General features: G+C 43.2%; 1 pseudogene; it reads right to left on the reverse strand.

Annotated features, from left to right (window-relative positions):
• Positions 1-27: 27 nt before the first annotated feature.
• The window catches only part of LOC101616706, a 54415-nt pseudogene continuing 34714 nt past the window's right edge, over positions 28-19728 (reverse strand).

A 19728-nucleotide genomic window follows, 5' to 3' on the forward strand; every position in this document is an offset into this window, starting at 1 on the left:
CCATGAAATTTAGAAACATTCAAGAACTATATTTTAATGGGATTTGAGAACAAAAACTTATTAAAGATTAGCTTTTACTGTAAACTAATAAACTAATAAAAAAAACTAACATGACAAGAAAATGAAAAACATTCCCTCATAATTTAACAGGCTTTTTGTGTCCAGATATTTTCTTTTCTGGTGTGCTGGCCTTGGAGAGGGCATGGCCTCCTGTGTCTCTGGGGGTTCCTTGGCCATGCCTCAGAGCAAAGACCCCTCTCCCGAAGGCTTCAGCCTGTGCCTGGCAGAGCCGGAAAACCCTGCAGACATCTTGACCAGTTCTCACATGTTCCACACAGGGCGTGGGGCTACTTCCTCGGGCTGGCAACAGTAGCAACATAACTTTCTTAACTGTTTTCCAATACTTCTCAGGATTCCTCCCCAGCTTCTGAGCTGTAGGCTGTGTGGGGAGCTGGTGGTCTCACCCTGGGGGGCCTGGGGTGGTGGATCCCCAGGGCATGGGCATCTCTCAAGATCCTCTCTGGAGGACTCCTCGCTCTCTTCGGGAATAGGACTGAGGCAGGCAACAGGTCTACTCCGGACTCGGCGCCGCACCTTCCTTCGCTTCTTCCTCGCCCTTTGGTGTCGAGTTGCAGGCTTGCCCACGGTGGAAAAGTCTGAAAAGGTGTGGCTCCTTTTCAGTGATGACAGGGATGAAGAAACATCCGATGGGCCGATGGCGGGAAGGTCTGGCTCCGCCTGACATCCCTCATCCCCACTGTCACCAAAGGGCCCACGGCGCTTCGTGATGGTGACACGTAGTGTCTGTCCAAAGGGACCTAATTGTAGCTGCCATTTGACACTTACCACCACATTTTCTGGCCTTAAACCGTGGCAGGCTACGTCTGGCCATTGGTGGTAGTGAATAGGCCACAGTGCCTGGGCCTCCCTCGCCCTGCCTAGTTGTGTCTTAATTGTCCCATGAAATCCGGCCATGGCATGTTCCGTGACGGCGCCCACAGGCTCGGAGCTCTGGAGCATACGGAACATCTGAGTGATGTGCTGGTGGTGCAGTGTTCTTATCACGACAGTGTCACGAACGACCCAGGTGTGGGTGATGTGAACCACCTGGGAGATCCTCAGGCACTCCAGCCCGTTCCTGTGGTGCTGCCGAACAACCTCTCTCTTGGAAAACGTCCCTTGTCCCAGGGTCTTCACGATGTCCTGCAGCAGTGCGAGCTCCCTGCCACACGGGCTGCTGCGCCCGCACGGTTGCTCCCTCTCCTCCTCCTCCTCCATCTGGACAGTGCGTGTGGGAAGACAAGATGCAGATTAAACAAAAACACAAATGAGCTAGAAATTCCTGTATCAATAATAATCACAGGTATCTCTGTCAAACACAGTGGGTGCACCTCATGCTTCCTGGAATGCAAGAGAATTGACAACCCTTGCCAAACTCAACAAGAGAACACAGTAACATTAGACACAACGGGCAGGATAGCGTAACAGACACCAGCAGAACTCAGAGTTCCACGGGAATCATTTTGAAAAACAAAACAAAACACTGCAATTAATTATAAAATCAGGAAGAAAAATCCATTTACCACAATACTATTAACAACTGATTCACCAAGAAACATTGGAATAGTAGTGAAAAACATCTCCCAGCAAATAACTGGTGAGTACCACATAAGAGTGCAACATGAATTCTAGCCGACCTTTACCGAGGAAGGAAGGTGAGTGCTCCGTGAAGTATTCCATCATGAGGCAGAAAGAGAGGGGACACTTCCACACCCCTTCTGCAAGGGCAGTATCACCCTGATGCCAGCATGGTGTCATAAACAGGGAAAACAAGTGGCTAAATTCCTTGATGCATACAGGTGAGTGTCACACACTCACACCAGGGAGAACAAAAGCCACAATCCATGAACTAATAGGTTCCCACAGAAAGTCAAAAGACCACAGCAACATATAGATTATATGAACAAGATAGCATATGATCAGACCTGAAGCAAGGATCACATGAAGTGTGAAGTCTGTCATTTTTAGGAACACAGATGAGTCCAGACATCATGTTACATGTGACAAGCTTTCCTCACGCAAACAGACATGGCAAGTTTCACCCCATGATGTGGGAGGGCTCGGGAGGCAACTGAAAGGAAAAGCGGAGGATTCGGCTGTGGAGGGTCAGGGCAGGGAAGAGCGTGATGAGCATCGGCAGAGCACGTGGGCAGCAAGAGTCTGCGTGGAATCTGCCTTGAGTAAGGTCATCGTGCTCACAAGTAAAATGACAAAAAACAAAACGACAGAAGAAGTGAACAGAAAGTGAAGAGCTTAAAAACTGAAAAATGTGAACCATTAAGAAAATAAAAAAGATCAGCACAAAATATTCCCCAAAGCAAAAGGAACAAATAAAAGGGGAATCAAAACTCCAAACCCAAACTGAACCTCAAGTCAGCAAGCCGAGGCCTCTGTCCCCAGATCAGCTCCCCACACAGGGCGTCCCCAACCCCGTCCTACGTGTGCTCCTCCAGCCCTGTGCTTCCTGAGGACAACGCTTTGTATTTCATTTTATTGTGTGTGTGCGTGTGCGTGTGTGTGCATGTGTACACCAGACACTCTTGTCACTGCAAAAATGCCAGATACTGAGTCTAGCACACTTTGCACAGAAGTGCCTTCAACCACTAGACTGAGCCATCTCCACAGCCTCTGGACAAGGGTTCTGAAATTCTCATCATGGCCCTTTATGAGGTCAAGGAAGACACAGACCAACCATGGTTGGGCAAAGCCATGGTGCTTTTTCCCCTTTTTGTCCCCCACAAGGACTATACTACTTCCTTTTCTTTTCCTTGTGACAAACTACTTGAGAAGAGAAAACTAAGAGAGAAAGGTTTATTTAGTCTGGAGGGGAAAGAGGACGTATAGTGGTGGGCAGCTCGCAGGTACAGCAGTGGGGAGGGAGGAAGCAGGTTATCCCATACTGACAGAGCCTGATCCCCCACCTTGACCCCCTTCCTCCACCTAGGACTCCCTTGCCAATGGTAGCACAACTTTCCTGAACAGCGCCACCTGCTGGGCAGGAAGTGTTCAAACCCATAAGTCACTGGGGGACATTTCAAATCCAAACAAGGATCTTTCCCACTTTCACAACAAAGTCATAGTAATGACGGTGACCAGAGTATCAGGAAGCTTAATCCTTCTCCACTGGGCTATAGACACGGATATAAACCAGTTAGAAAGGGAAGGATTGGGATACTGAGTGACATTTTCCACTTGTACACTAATACTCTATCTACTACTGCTTGCCTTGTTCAGGCCTCCTCATCTTCACAGTATGCGCATTCAATCCAGGTTTCTTTAAACTCAGATGGGTGGTGCTGAGGGAATGGTAGCCCCTCACTGACTTTGTGGTGTGGTAACAAGATGCTGTTACCAAGACAATCCAGGGCACCAGGATGCCAGCTTCATTAGTACTCCTCAATAATCAGAAAACCACTCACAATCCCAAAAGACAGTGAGGGCCGGGCGTGGTGGCACATGCCTTTAATCCCAGCACTTGGGAGGCAGAGGTAGGAGGATCGCTGAGAGTTCGAGGCCACCCTGAGACTACATAGTGAGTTCCAGGTCAGCCTGAGCTAGAGTGAGACCCTGCCTCAAACAAACAAACAAACAGAAGACAGTGAGGTTCAAAATGAACAAGGAAAACAAGGATCCCAGGAAGGACCTGTCAGTCCACTGGGCAGGACAATTCAGTCAGGAAATGTTTTAGACACTGTAGGAAAGAGAACAGGGCCCATCTCAACACAATGGTCACCCTGTCCAGTGCCCATCCTCTCGTGCCATACAGAGTGCTTTCCTGCACAAGGGAACCTCTCTTGCCATGCTTGTCACGCATGTGAACGGCCTGATGTTACTATGTAATATCTTTGACTGCCCAATAAAACACAGTGTTCTCAGTTCATCCAGCCAAGTGCACCAGGACGGGGTCTAAGGGAAGAAGAGGAAAAAGCTGGAACTTGCTCTCCACCATAGGAGGACAGCCAGGGAAGAGATGAAGAAAGAACAGACTGGAGAGCTGGAGGGAGAACACGTGGGGGTGTGTTATGGAAGAAGGAACTGCTTTGAAGGTGGAAGAGGAAAGAGAGGAGGGAAAAAAGTGCAGGTGACCATGACCTGCCCTCTTGACATGCTATGGAAGAGTCAGAGTGACTCTTGACTTTGGATATACAATTAGTACAGTAACCACTTTTAAATGGGAAAAAGGAATGTCAAAGTAAAAAAAAAAAAATGACAAAGGAAGCTGGGCGTGGTGGCACACGGCTTTAATGCCAGCACGTGGAAGGCAGAGGTAGGAGGATCGCCATGAGTTCAAGGCCACACTGAGACTACAGAGTTAATTCCAGGTCAGCCTGAACCAGAGTGAGACCCTACCTCGAGAAACCAAAACAAATAAATAAATAAATATGACAAAGGGATAATGAAGAAAATGGGGAGAGACTTAACTAGGAAAGATAAACAGAACCAAGCCTTAAACTGAAATGATCAAGTAATAAATAGCTCGGGGGGGAGGAGGGGGGAGGAAGACACCAAACAATAAAAGGAACTTATGAGAGTGGGAAAGAAACTTACCATGTCAATCCAACAGGTCACAGACAGGCAACGCTGTCTTTGACTCTCAATTCTACCTCCTCTCCAACCTCCAAGTGCAGGTGCGCTCCTACCACCGACTCCTCTGCACTGAAGGACACAGTTCAGTTTGGTCAGCGGTTTCTATAGGCCTGGTGTCCATCCATCACAATGGCTCCCTGTGATGTCAGCACAAATGGACCAATCACGGCCAGGCATGCCCCAAGCTGGTTTTCTTTCTCAGTTTTTGGTCCCAAGGACCCTTTTCTTTTCCCATTACGGTGACCAGATGTCCAAATTCATGGAACCTGTGCTCACTTACATTTTGTCGGGACCAAGTAGGGTCTTGGTCTCTAGTCTGGACTTTGTTGCACAACAGGCACTGTGGCATTGACTGTTTCCCCCCTACGCACCAAATGGGAGGAGTTTGATAGCCCACCAGTGAGTGGTGGCTTGCCAACAAAGTTATTTATTTGAGAGTGATAGAAATACAGAAAGGAGATAGAGTTAGTTGGGTGCACCAGGGCTTTCTGCCACTGCAAACAAACTTCAGATACAACACTTTGTGCATCTAGCTTTATGTGGATACTGGGTAATGAAGCTCAAATGTCAAATTTGCAAGCAAGAGCCTTTAGCCACTAAGCTATCACTCCAGCCCATTATTGTGGAACTATACTGAGGCCAAAACAGTTTAAGGCAAGAAAATGACAAGCATATCCCATCCTGACTTAAGAGGCTTTTTGTGTGTTTTTTACCTTACTACATTAACATGTTGCATACCTGTCATTTTCCCATCAATTTATATCATATGTTCCCTCCCAGACACCGTTATTTATCTGAGGATGCCCTCAGTGGGAATACTGGTATTCATGGTGGGGTCATGGATATACCAGTCAATTCTTGTGTGTGTGTGGGGGGTGCGCGGGGGAATCAATGCCTCAGAACATTCCTTCCCACACTGAGGCTCTGCATATATTGATATATGAAGGAAAATACTTCAAGGACAGACTGTTAATAGGACATTCATTGGGACTGTAGAGATGGTTGAGTGGTCAAAGGTACTTGCTTACAGACCTAACAGTTTGGGTTTGATCCCCTGACACTCATGGAAAGCCATTAGCACAAAGTGGCATATGCACCTGGAGCTCACTGACACTGGCAGCTGCCCTGGCCTGTCCATACTCACTGTTTTTGTTTCTTTCTCTCTGTCCCTTTCCAATGGGTTAAAGAAAATAGAACATTCACAATTAAAGTTTGTCATTCCCTGGGATGTACATGTTGTGCAATTGTACAGGACAAAATTCATCCATGGACCCTACTCAGTGAAAAATAGTATAAGGATGCTAACTGACAGTTGCAAACATGACATCATTCTATGGAAAAGCAGTGTTACAAAGCATGTCAATGTCTATACCCCCATTTACTAGCAGAACCTCATACTTTATCTTGTTTAATTGATTTTCTTTTTTTAATGACGGTTTCTTTGATACTGGGTCTTATCCATCAACCCAGACTTGCCTTTTGGCTTCAGTACTGAGGCAGTCCTTCTGCCACAGCCTTCCAAATACTGGGAGTACACTTGTGAGCCTCCGTACTTGGATGAATGGCATTGCAGTCAGGTCGCATTGCTAACAGAAATCACCACACCAAGAGCAGCTTTGGGGAAAGAAAGGAGTTTATTTTGGCTTACAGACTGGAGGGGATGCTCCAGGATGGCAGTGGAAAATGACAGCATGAGCAGAGGGTGGACATCACCCCCTGGCCAAAAAAAGGTGGACACCAGCAGCAGCAGAGTGTGCTGAACATATGCATGGGAAAACAGACTATAACACCCATAAGCCTTCCCCCAACAATACACTGCCTCCTGGATGCTTTAATTTCCAATTGCACTCAGCTGGGGAAACCAGCCTTCAGAATACCTAGGCTTATGGGGAAACCAGAACAAATCACCACAAATGGTTACCTGCATGCATGTATTTATGTATGTGATGAGAGACAGACAGATAAAGTGAGAATGAGAATGGGAATGAGCATATTAGGGCCTCCTGGTGTACATAAAAGCCAGAGGCATGTGCCACTTTGTGCATCTCGCTTTACATGGACACTGGGAACTAAACCCAATGTTTGTCATTCCCTAGGATGTGCGTGCTCTACAAGCTTACAGGACTTCTCTCTACTCATCCCAGTATTAGGTGAACTTTCACAAAACACCTTCCTTGTTCTGTATCCCTTGGTGGTGGGGGAGCAGAGGTCTAGAAACACAAGGAATTTACCTCGAATTGCCTTCTAACTTTATCTCTGACATGTTCAAATGGTGCTGCTCTCTCCATTTCTTGGTATTTTCCTTCCAAACTACTTTCCTTTTGCAAAGTATCTTCTCATAAATCTTCTGAAGTACCTGGAATAATTCCCTGTGTTATTGCTTAAAAAAGAGCCTTTCTCTCTGATTTTACAATCGTTCCAATATGTTACACATCTCAGGATTTTTACAATCTAATGGTGATTTCACCAGTTATCTAGAGCAGTGTGTTTCCATTTCATTGAAGCACAATGGAGAAATGAACATATATCTGAACCAGTGCAAAAGAAACAAAATTGTTCAACATCAAGCTCTCAAAAGAAGTTTATATCTTTTTGAAATAGTACACCACCTCTTTAATTTCCCTAAGCCTCAGTTTCTCTCTCTAAGAATGTAAGAAATGCAGCAATAAGGCGTACCATGAAGGGTCATTGATTAGGAAGTCTGTGTACTACTTAGTACTGCATCTACTCAGCTATTAAAGGTGCTTGCTTGCAAAGCCTAACAAGGCAGGGCTCAATTCTCCAGTGCCCACATAAAGTCAGACCCACAGGGGCCACATTGGTCTGGAGTTCATTTGCAATTGCTAGAGTACCTGGAGCACCAATTCACATTCTCATTCACTCTCTCTCCCTTCTAATAAGTAATGATAAAAACGTAAATCAGGGCTGGAGAGATGGCTTAGCAGTTAAGCGCTTGCCTGTGAAGCCTAAGGACCCCGGTTCGAGGCTCGGTTCCCCAGGTCCCACGTTAGCCAGATGCACAAGGGGGTGCACGCGTCTGGAGTTCGTTTGCAGAGGCTGGAAGCCCTGGCGCGCCCATTCTCTCTCTCTCCCTCTATCTGTCTTTCTCTCTGTCTCTGTCGCTCTCAAATAAATAAATAAATAAAAATTAAAAAAAAATGTAAATCAAAAACACAGAAGAGGGGATGGTGAGAACGCTTAGCTGCTAAGATGTTTGCCTGCAAAGCCAAAGGATCCTGGTTCAACTCTTCAGGAGCCACATAAGCCAGCTGCACAAGGGGTGCATGCATCTGGAGTTCATTTGCTGTGACTGGAGACCCTGGCGCACCCATTCTATCTATCTCTCTGCCTCGTTCTCTCAAACAAAAACTTTTAAAAAAATACAGAAGAGGGTTGCCATGGAGATACAGGTGAGAAAGGAAGTGAATGGGACACACGAGGAATTAGGAGAGCTAACAGATATCGTCTGAGACTCTGGTGTGTGTCAACCCTCCCTGCACTGCCCTGCTTGGCTTGTCCTTGTCGACCTGCCCTCTTCTCACTGGACAGCATCTGCATGTCTATGGCCTGCACAAATGAAGTCAGACAACAGAAAGACACAGGTCCATTTATATAGGCCAGCAAATTAGAGGTGACCAGCAGAAAGCTGGCAAGACTGTGGGTATGGGGCTGGTAAGCAGATCTTCCCGGATAACATGCAACTAATGTAACCCACAATGATAATGTACCCGATAAAACCTGATGAAAATGAAGCTGACTCTAGAAGAGGCTTCTTTCTTCCTTTTCTGTGAAATTTGTCTGAGGTGTTTGTTTAATTCCTACTGTGATGAGCCCAGACAGCTAGATATGTCACGCCCATGGTAAAGAAAAGAGTACACTGACTATGACCCTCAGAGGGCCCCGGAGGTAGTTTTCCAGGATGGGGCGGTATGGGAACTCCAGAGACGTGTTGCTGGTTAGAATTATTGGACTTGGAGATTTGTCACCTGTTAGAGGTGTTAGACCTAGAGCGTGAGAGTTTGATGGCCCTCCTGTGTTTGTCTATTCCAACCTTTACAATCGATCACCTGCCCACTGTCTCTGTTTCTTGAATGCTGAAATTACAGATTTGTACCACCATGTTTCTTTTGCAGGCAATGGAATCTCTGTTCTCAAAAAAGCACTCATCTATCCCATTCATCTGGGGGTTTAACTATATATACACATATCTGTGTGAAGTCATTCTGATTACTGTCTTAGTAACTCAGGAGCACCTTAGCAGGAGGCCAAAGGCCCTCTGACCTCCTATAGAACTTCAGTCATGTGAGCAAAGGGTGCTTAGAACTTTTCCAGTGCTGACAACCACCCAACACACACATCATGGACACCAAGTTTCTGTAGAGCACCATGCACTGGGACTCACCTAATCAGAAGCAACAGAGCAGTTATTTTTGATTTTGTGGTGCTGGGTGTTGAAGCCAGGGCCTGTGTGAAGCAAACACCAGCACTTACTTCTGAGTCAGGCCGTCACTGTGTAGCACATGCTTCCTGCTTCAGTCTCCTCAGCACCCTCACGCCCAGCTCAACTTTCACTTCATTGCTAATCCAATGTTCTCATTTGTTTTTCTCAATTTATACTCTAACGGTAAATGCAGAGAACTATGAATTTCTGCCTTTTTTCTTTTTTATAAGTGGTTTTTTTTTTGGTTCATTCTTATTTATTTGAGAGTGACCGAGAGAAAGAGGCAGAGAGAGAGAGAGAGAGAAAGAGAGAGAATGGGCGCGCCAGGGCTTCCAGGCAGTGCAAAGAAACTCCAGATGCATGCGCCCCCTTGTGCATCTGGCTAACGTGAGTCCTGGAGAACCGAACCTTGAACCAAAGTCCTTAGGCTTCACAGGAAACAGCTTAACCGCTAAGTCATCTCTCCAGCCCTCTTTTTTATTTTTATTCATTTTAGAATGACAGACAGAAGAGGCAGATAGAGAGAGAGGGAGGATGGACGCGCCAGGGGCTCTAGCTACTGCAAACGAACTCCAGACATGTGTGCCCCCTTGTGCATCTGGCTAACGTGGGTCCTGGAGAATCAAGCCTGGAACCAGAGTCCTTAGGCTTCACAGGCAAGCGCTTAACTGCTAAGCCATCTCTCCACTCCTTTCTGCCCTTTGGCCTGTTACTACTTTTGATACTTTTGCAGCAGTCCCATTCCTGCCTTCTGCGAGTATGAACCTTCCAGTACATTTCATTGAAGCAAAAGAACCAAGATTGTTATAACAGGTTAAAAGATATACATTGACTAAGAAAGACCTTACCCTAATTGTTCTGTAAATAATATTGTACAACCTTAGTACACAGACTTCATGCAATGAGCCCTAGCGTTTCAGCCTCTAACCATTTGTGCTCTGAGAACATAACTATGCTGTGGCACATAGCTCCTAGCACATGGGACGCTGAAGCAGGATTGAGAGTTCAAGGCCAGCATTGGCTACAGTCAGATCCTACTTCAAGAAACATACATAGGAGACTTCTGGTAAAGATGGCAGCTTAGGTACCATGGCAAAGCAGCCTAGGGGGGGAAAAGACCGAAAAAATTCAGCAAAATACACACTTTTACTAAAAAATGAGGTGCATAGGGAATCGAAACAGCAGTGAAGTAGTAGAAGAGACAGAGCCTGCACAGGCCAGCAAAAGCGGCCCCTGCAAGCTGACCGCAGAGGCGGCGACGCACCAGAAAGCCGCCAGGCTTGGCTCCAGCCGCAGGAAAAGCCAGGTGAGGGGAGCTTCCACTCACACCGGAGCTCTCTGCAACTCTAGAAACATGAAGGGAGAGCAGCAGTGAACAACGGAAGAGCAGATCACAAGGTAGAAGGACATGTGGAACTGCGCGAGAACCAGAGCAGCTGTGGCTCCCTGCCCTCCCCCACCTCCCTCCCCTCCCCCAACACCTGAGCCCAGCTGCAGCGAACAGAGCAGCAGTCCCAGGACCAGGCCACACAACTTGAGCCAACAGCGAGACCAAAGCAGGAGCAGAGTCCCACAGCAACATCAGTGGCTCTGGCACCAGCAGCAGCGGCCCCAGTAGCGGTAGCAGCCACAGATCCAGCAGCAGGAGTGGAGGATCCAGCAGTGGCAGCTAAAGCAGCAGCAGCAGCAGTGACGGACCCAGCAGAGGTGACAGACCCAGCAGCAGCAGCAGCTTTAGCAGCAACGGCGACAGATCAAGCAGCGGCAGCTTCAGGAGCAGCAGTGGCTGTTCCAGCAGCAGGGTTGCTGATCTGCAGGGCCACAGTTGCCAGGCTTGGTTTGCCCCACAGGAAAAGCCAGTGCCCAGCTCCAGAAATCAGAACAGCAGCCCGACGACCCAGGCAGCAACTTGACTGAGAACAAAATCATCCAAAAAGGTAACTGGGATTGTACCAGGAGGTTCTTTCTTAGTCACAAGCTGACTTGAATCCCTCAACAGACCAGAAATCTTAACCTCTTTATTGATAGACGATCTGGTTGTTATAATAACTACTCTTGCATAAATACTCAGTGCTGTTTTTGATTGAATGTGTACAGTGTTTAGTTAAACTTTAGAATCTATCTGTATTTTTTTTATATTTTATTTATTTATTTGAGAGCGACAGAGACAGAGAGAAAGACAGATAGAGGGAGAGAGAGAGAATGGGCGCGCCAGGGCTTCCAGCCTCTGCAAACGAACTCCAGACGCATGCACCCCCTTGTGCATCTGGCTAACGTGGGACCTGGGGAACCGAGCCTCGAACCGGGGTCCTTAGGCTTCACAGGCGAGCGCTTAACCGCTAAGCCATCTCTCCAGCCCAGAATCTACCTGTATTTTATTCCACTCAGCCTATTTCAATACTCCCATAGAAGGGAAACTCAACCCCTAGAAACACCTTTGTAGATACTCTGAGAGCCTTAACAGCCACACCTAACACCTTAAGCTCCTACCCTGAAAATATATAACATCAAATCAAATCTGATACAGCTAAGAATACCCAGCTAGCTAGAAAATCCAAGCATTAACTTAATCCAAGATGCAAAAATATATACATTATAACACAAGAAACACTAAAAAGCAAGACAATATAAATCCACCTCAAAGTATTAATGCATCAGAAATGACCTCCAGTGAGAACGAGTTAGAGGAAATGCCTGAGAAAGATTACAAAAGAATGATTGTAAACATGTTCAAAGAGGTCAAAGAACAAATCAAAGGAATCAAAGAGGAAATCAAAGGAATCAGTGGAAATGAAAGAAGATGCAGGGCACCAACTTAATGAAATAAAGAAGGCAATACATGACATAAATAAGGAAATAGAAATAATAAAGAAAAACCAGTCAGAATTACTAGCAATGAAGAACAAAGTTAATGAAATAAAAAACTCTGTAGAAAATCTCACCAGTAGAATGGATGAAGGAGAGGACAGAATATCTAAGCTAGAAGACCAGGTGGCAGATCTAATACAGTCCAACAAAAAGAAATACAAACTTATAGAAAAGTATGAGAGGGAATTTCAAGATATTCAGGACACTATGAAAAGATCAATATAAGCATTCAGGGCATAGTAGAAGGAGAAGAATTCCACTCCAAAGGCATAGTAGACGTCTTCAACAAAATCATAGAAGAAAATTTTCCCCAAATTGGGAAAGAGGAGCCAATGCAGGTATAGGAAGCATTTAGAACCCCAGCCATACAAAACCTGGAAAGAACCTATACTCGTCATATTATAATCAAACTACCAAACACACAAACCAAGGAAAAAATATTGAAAGCAGTTAGAGAGAAAAATCAAGTTACCTACAAAGGCAAGCCCATCAGGATTACAGCAGATTATTCAACAAAAACTTTAAGAGCCAGAAGGGCTTGGAGTGATGTATTCCAAGTTCTGAAAGATAACAACTGTCAACCAAGGTTACTTCATCCTGCAAAGCTATCCATTCATATAGACGGAGAAATAAGGATATTCCATGACAAAAGCAGGTTAAAGGAGTATTTGAAGACAAAACCAGCTCTATAGAAAATACATGATAGGATCCTCCATGCTGAAGAAAAGGAAAAGCACACACATAAGGAACCTGGAAAAAAACAAGCAATACTCAAATACTAGTTAACACAAGAAAGCAAAGGTAGAACTGGAACCACACACACACACAAAATGGCAAACATAAATACATACCTTTCAATAATATCTCTTAATATCAACGGCCTCAATGCCCCAACCAAAAGACATAGGTTTGCAGACTGGGATAAAAAGTAAGATCCTACAATTTGTTGTCTCCAAGAAACTCACCTTTCTACAAAGGATAGACATTATCTTAGGGTGAAAGGTTGGAAAACGGTGTTTCAAACAAATGGGTCTAGAAAACAAGCAGGGGTTGCTATCCTAATATCTGACAAGATAGAATTCATGGATTAAGGGCACAATCTAACAGGAGAACATTACAATCCTAAACCTATATGTACCTAACATGGGGGCTCCCAAATTCATCAAACACACACATTAGAACTAAGGTCCCAGATAACACCAAACACAGTGGTGGTGGGTGACTTTAACACCCCACTCTCTCATCAACTGACAGGTCATCCTGGGAAAAAATAAACAGAGAGGCATCTGGACTAAATGAGGTCATAGAAGGAATGGACCTAATAGATATATACAGGACATTTCATCCAAAAGTTGCAGAATATACATTCTTTTATTAAAAATTAATTAATTAATTAATTTATTTGAGAGCGATAGACACAGAGAGAAAGACAGATAGAGGAAGAGAGAGAGAGTGGGCGCGCCAGGGCTTCCAACCTCTGCAAACAAACTCCAGACGCGTACGCCCCCTTGTGCATCTGGCTAACGTGGGACCTGGGGAACCGAGCCTCGAACCGAGGTCCTTAGGCTTCACAGGCAAGCGTTTAACCGCTAAGCCATCTCTCCAGCCCCAGAATATACATTATTTTCAGCAGCACATGGAACATTCTCTAAGATAGACCATATATTAGGACACAAAGCAAATCTTCACAAATTCAGGAAAATTGAAATAATTCCTTGCATTCTATCTGACCACAATGGAATTAAACTACAAATCAGTAGCAAGAAAGGCTATAGAGCATGCATAAAATCATGGAAACTAAACAGTACCCTACTAAATGATGAATGGGTCAATGAAGAAATCAAGAAGGAAATCAAATATTTATAGTCAAATGATAATGAGAACACAACATACCAAAATCTCTGGGACACAATGAAGGCAGTTCTAAGAGGTAAATTTATAGCCTTTAGAGCCTACATTAAGAAATTAGAAGGGTTGCAAGTAAATGACCTAATGCTTCACCTTAAAACCTTGGAAAAAGAAGAACAAGGCAAACTAAAACTCTGTAGATGGGAAGAAATAATAAAGATTAGGACAGAAATTAATGAAATAGAAACAAACAAACAAAAAAAAACAATCCAAAAAATTAATAAAACAAAGAGTTGGTTCTTTGAAAGGATAAACAAGATTGATAAATCCTTAGCAAATCTGACCAAAAGAAAGAGAGAAGAGAAACAGATTAATAAAATCAGAGGTGAAAAAGGTAACATCACAACAGATTCCAGAGAAATTCAAAAAAATCATAGGGACATACCATAAAAACATATACTCCACAAAGTATGAAAATCTGAAAGAAATGGATGACTTCCTTGATTTATATGACCTACCCAAATTAAATCAAAATGAGATTAATCACTTAAATATACTTATAACAAACATGAGATTCGAACAGTTATCAATAATGTCCCAACTAGAAAAAGTCCAGGCCCAGATGGATTCACTGCTGAATTTTACCAGACCTTTATGGAAGAGCTAACACCATTGCTTCTTAAGCTTTTCCAGGAAATAGAAAAAGAAGGAATTCTACCAAACTCCTTCTATGAGGCCAGCATCACCCTGATACCAAAACCAGGCAAAGATAGAACAACAAAAAAAAGAAATTTAAAGACCAATCTCCCTCATGAACATAGATGCAAAAATTCTCAACAAAATATTGGCCAACAGAATACAAGAATATATCAAAAAGATCATTCACCCTGACCAAGTAGGCTTTAACCCAGAGATGCAGGGACGGTTCAATATATGCAAACCTATAAATGCCATACATTATATAAATGGGTTGAAGGACAAAAATCACATGATAATCTCATTAGATGCAGAGAAAGCGTTTGACAAAATCCAACATCCCTTCATGATAAAAGTCCCACAGAGACTGGGAATAGAAGGAACATATCTCAATATAATAAAAGCTATTTATGACAAGCCTACAGCCAACATAACACTAAATGGGGAAAAACTGGAAGCTTTTCCACTAAAATCAGGAACAAGACAAGGGTTTCCACTGACCCCACTTTTATTTAATATAGTTTTGGAAGTCTTAGCCATAGCAATAAGGCAAGAGACACACATAAAAGGGATACAAATTGGAAAGGAAGAGATCAAATTATCATTATTTGCAGATGACATGCTTCTATACATAAAGGACCCTAAAGACTCTACTAGCAAACTGTTATAGCTCATCAAAACCTATAGCCATGTAGCAGGATAAAAAATAAATACACAGAAATCAGTAGCCTTCATATATGCTAACAACAAACACACAGAGGATGAAATCAGAGAATCACTCCCATTCATAATTGCATCAAAAAAAATAAAATACCTTGGAATAAACCTAACCAAGGAAGTAAAGAATCTCTACAATGAGAACTTTAAAACACTCAAGCGAGACATTGCAGAAGACACTAGAAAGTGGAGAAACATCCCTTGTTCCTGGATGGGAAGAATCAATGTTGTGAAAATGGCAATCTTACCAAAAGCAATCTACACATTTAATGCAATCCCTATAAAAATTCCAAAGGCATTCATCATGGAAATAGAAAAAACAATCCAAAAATTCATTTGGAATCACAAAAAACCCTCAAACATCTAAAATAATACTGAGCAAGAAAACTGAGGCTGGTGGTATCACCATACCTGATTTTAACCTATACTACAGAGCCATAGTAACAAAAACAGTGTGGTACTGGCACAAAAAGAGACATGTAGATCAGTGGAACAGAATAGAGGACCCAGGTGTAAGTCCAGGTAGCTATAGCCACCTGATATTTGATAAAAATGCCAAAAATACTCATTGGAGAAAAGACAGCCTCTTCAGCAAATGGTGTTCGGAAAACTGGATATATATCTGTAGAAGGATGAAAATAGATTCTTCTCTCTCGCCATGCGCAAGAATTAAGTCCAAATGGATTAAAGACCTTAACGTCAGACCTGAATCTCTGAAACTGTTAGAGGAAAAAGTAGGGGAAACCCTTCAACATATTGGCCTAGGCAAAGACTTTCTGAATACAACCCCAATTGCTCAGGCAATAAAACCACAGATTAATCACTGGGACCTCATGAAATTACAAAGATTTTGCACTGCAAAGGACACAGTGAAAAAAGCAAGGAGGCAACCTACAGAATGGGAAAAAATCTTCACCAGCTATATATCTGATAGAGGATTAATATCTAGGATAGACAAAGAACTCAAAAAGTTAAATAATAAGGAATCAAACAAGCCAATCAAAAAATGGGTTACAGGGCTAAATAGAGCATTCTCAAAGGAAGAAATACGAATGGCATATAAGCATCTAAAAAAATGTTCTACGTCACTAGTCATCAGGGAAATGCAGATTAAAACTACATTGAGATTCCATCTCACTCCTGTCAGATTGGCCACCACCATGAAACAAATGATCATAAATGTTGGCAGGAATGTGGAGAAAGAGGAACCCTTCTACACTGCTGGTGGGAATGCAATCTGGTCCAGCCATTGTGGAAATCAGTGTGGAGGTTCCTAAAACAGCTAAAGATTGATCTACCATATGACCCAGCTATAGCACTCTTAGGCATATATCCAAAGGACTCATTTCATTTCCTTAGAAGTACTTGCTCAACCCTATATATTCCTGCTCAATTTATAATAGCTGGGAAATGCAACCAGCCTAGATGTCCCTCAACTGATGAGTGGATAATGAAGATGTGGCACATTTATACAATGGAGTTCTACTCAGCGGTAAAGAAAAATGAAGTTATGAAAGTTGCAGAAAAATGGATGGACCTGGAAAGTATTATACTAAGTGAGGTAACCCAGGCCAAGAAAGCCATTTGCTGCATGTTCTCTCTTATATGTGGATCCTAGCTACAGATGATTGGGCTTCTGCGTGAGAAGGAAAATACTTAGTAGCACAGGCCAGTAAGTTAAAAAGGAGATGTAAAGGGAAGAGAAAGGAAGGAAGGAGGGTACTTAATAGGTTGGAATTGTATATATGTAAGTACAATGATTGAGATGGGGAGGTAATATGATGGAGAATGGAATTTCAAAGGGGAAAGTATGTGTGGGTGGGGAGGGAGGTTATTACCATGGGATTTTTTTTATAATCATGGAAAATGTTAATAAAAATTAAAAAGCAAACATATATATGCATACACATACACACACACATACATACATGTGTATGTATGTATCTGTATGTATATATAGATATATATGTAAAATTCTGAGAATACAAGGAAAGTCTACAGCAATTTCAACTCCAGAAAATTGATTTGAGAGAGATACAGAGAGGAAGAGGCAGTTAGAAGGAGAATTGGTGTACAAGGGCCTCCAGACACTGAAAACGAACTCCAAATGCAAGTGCCCCCTTGTGCATCTGGCTTACATGGGTCTTAGGGAATCCATCTCGGGTCCTTAGGCTTCACAGGCAAATGCTTTAACCGCTAAGCCATTTCCCCAGCCCAAGTTATCATTTTTCAGTCAACACACTCCAAGGGTAATCACAGTATGCATCCATCTCTTAGAGGAGGTAGAGAAGAGGAACCAAAAAGGACATTGAGAAGCGTGATGAAGACTGAGTCAGCCAAAGGAAATGAGAATTCTCTTGGGAAGGAAGAAACATAGTAGAAGGGAATTAATATCATACCGAGTTCAAATGTTCACACTTCAGGAAATATGAGCATGCCTCCAAAAACACCAAATGAAGACATTCAAGTCAAAAAAATTGTAGGTTACATAAACATCCATTTTTTTCTGGGTTTATTTGTGTTATTTTCTAAGTAGGGTTTTCCTCTAGTCCAGGCTTCCCTATAATTCACTATGTAGTCTCAAGGGTGGCCTCAAACTCATACCAATCCTCCTACCTCTGCCTCCCAAGTGCTGGGATTAAAGACCTGCACCACCAAGCCCGGCTAATATCCATTTATGACCAGTACAGTAAGTCCCAGTTAGCACTCTCAAAGTTGCTAAAGGATGTTAAGGTTCCATGGTGTTGTATAACATTGCCCATTCAAGTACTGCAGCTAAAGGATTCTCCATCAAAATGCTCAAATTATAATACACATTCCTGAGCAAATCATAATAAAGAAAAAAACCTCTCATATTAAGTAATAAAAGAACAGAAAGCCGTGTACACAAAAGGTCTATCTAGAAAAGACACTATAGGGGACAGTATGTTTATTTAGGATTAAACAGTAATCTCCCCTAAAAATATTTGAAATTAAATGTTTGCACCATTGTGTAAAACATGATCTATTGCAGAAAGCAATGCTTACGTGTGCAGGCGCACACACATCAAAGGCCCCCTATGGCAGAATGCAGAGAGTCCGTTTCACAGCGAGACCGTACCAAAGGCTGTCCCTACTACAGACTCAAGCCTGAAGGAAGGAAGCTGCTTCTTCTGTGTTCAGTGAGAGCCGCACTACCTCCTAAAGGGACATCTTGGAGCAGAGTCTTATCCTTCCTCCACTCAGAGACATCCAGGAGAGCATTAAAATGAAAATCCATGAGCTTGTCAATACTGGGATCAGTCATTCTCCCACATTCCTGAATTAAGTCACATCTTTCTCCCAACTTATGCATGCGGAAGCCAGGCTTCAAAATAAAAGAACAAAAATGTGAAAGTTTCCCCTGGAAAAAATATTTCAGGTTCTAAACTGAAACTACACAGAGCTCTCATGGAGAACAGGGCCTAAAAACGCACAAGTGAGGATAATGTGCTTAGTGGGGAACGACAGCAGGTGGGGCAGTGGGGAACAGTGTAATATACATGGCACCCCAAGTTTATGGGGACATACAGGCGGTAGCAACAACTTCCAGGCCATTCACTCCCCCATGTGTTTCAGATGCTATGGACTACCTATCCTGGTCAAACATTCATTCTGTCTCTGCTGCACACTCGAGTAAATGAACAAATACTCACAGAAGCCGAAATTGAGTGTAAATAAATGTTTAAGAAAAATACCAAAAAAACCATCACCCTTGGACAATACCAGGTTGGCAGATAACAGACAGGATACCCAGTTGACTTACAGATAAGAAATATGCACATTATTAAATATGCCCCAAATATTGTATGCAACATATATTTGAGACATACTTCCACTATAGTATTGTATACTTGAAAGCCAAATTTAACACTAAAAGAACTGTTTATCTGAAAGCCAAATTTAAGTATCCTACTTTTTATCTGGTGCATCTGCACGCGCAAGATTATGGCCTAAGTCACCTGCAAATACTCAGCAAATAGAGCTGGGGGTGTCTTTAAATTCCTTTGTAGAAAGGCACAAGTGTAAACTCTTCTCATTTACTGTACATTTCCCACTTTGGAAGTATATTAACACTTTTTTCCCCCACTGCTGGGGATGGAACCCTGGGCCTCACACAGGATAGCTAAGTGCTCTACCACTGAGGCACACGCTCGGCTCCATAATGATAGCATATGAAGACAAATCTTAGAAGACTCACTTGTTCACACATCAGCGCGATTGGGTTGTTAATACATCCAGTGACAATCTGAGGTTCTCCTCCCACCGTGACACCTTTAAAAGATTTGTCATCCCATACTCGGCCTCCAATTCTGTCTTTGGCTTCCAGTACAGTCACCTAAAAGGACAATCAGTTCATCTAATCAGAACAGTCACTCAAGATGCAGAATGATAGTGATAACCTACATGTCTAGTTAATTTATGGTATTTCTAGAGAAACAGCTTTAACTAAATGTGAAGAGAAGATAAAGTGCACATTCATACCACTTCAG

Source organism: Jaculus jaculus, chromosome 17, assembly GCF_020740685.1.
Source record: "Jaculus jaculus isolate mJacJac1 chromosome 17, mJacJac1.mat.Y.cur, whole genome shotgun sequence".
NCBI lineage: Eukaryota > Metazoa > Chordata > Mammalia > Rodentia > Dipodidae > Jaculus > Jaculus jaculus.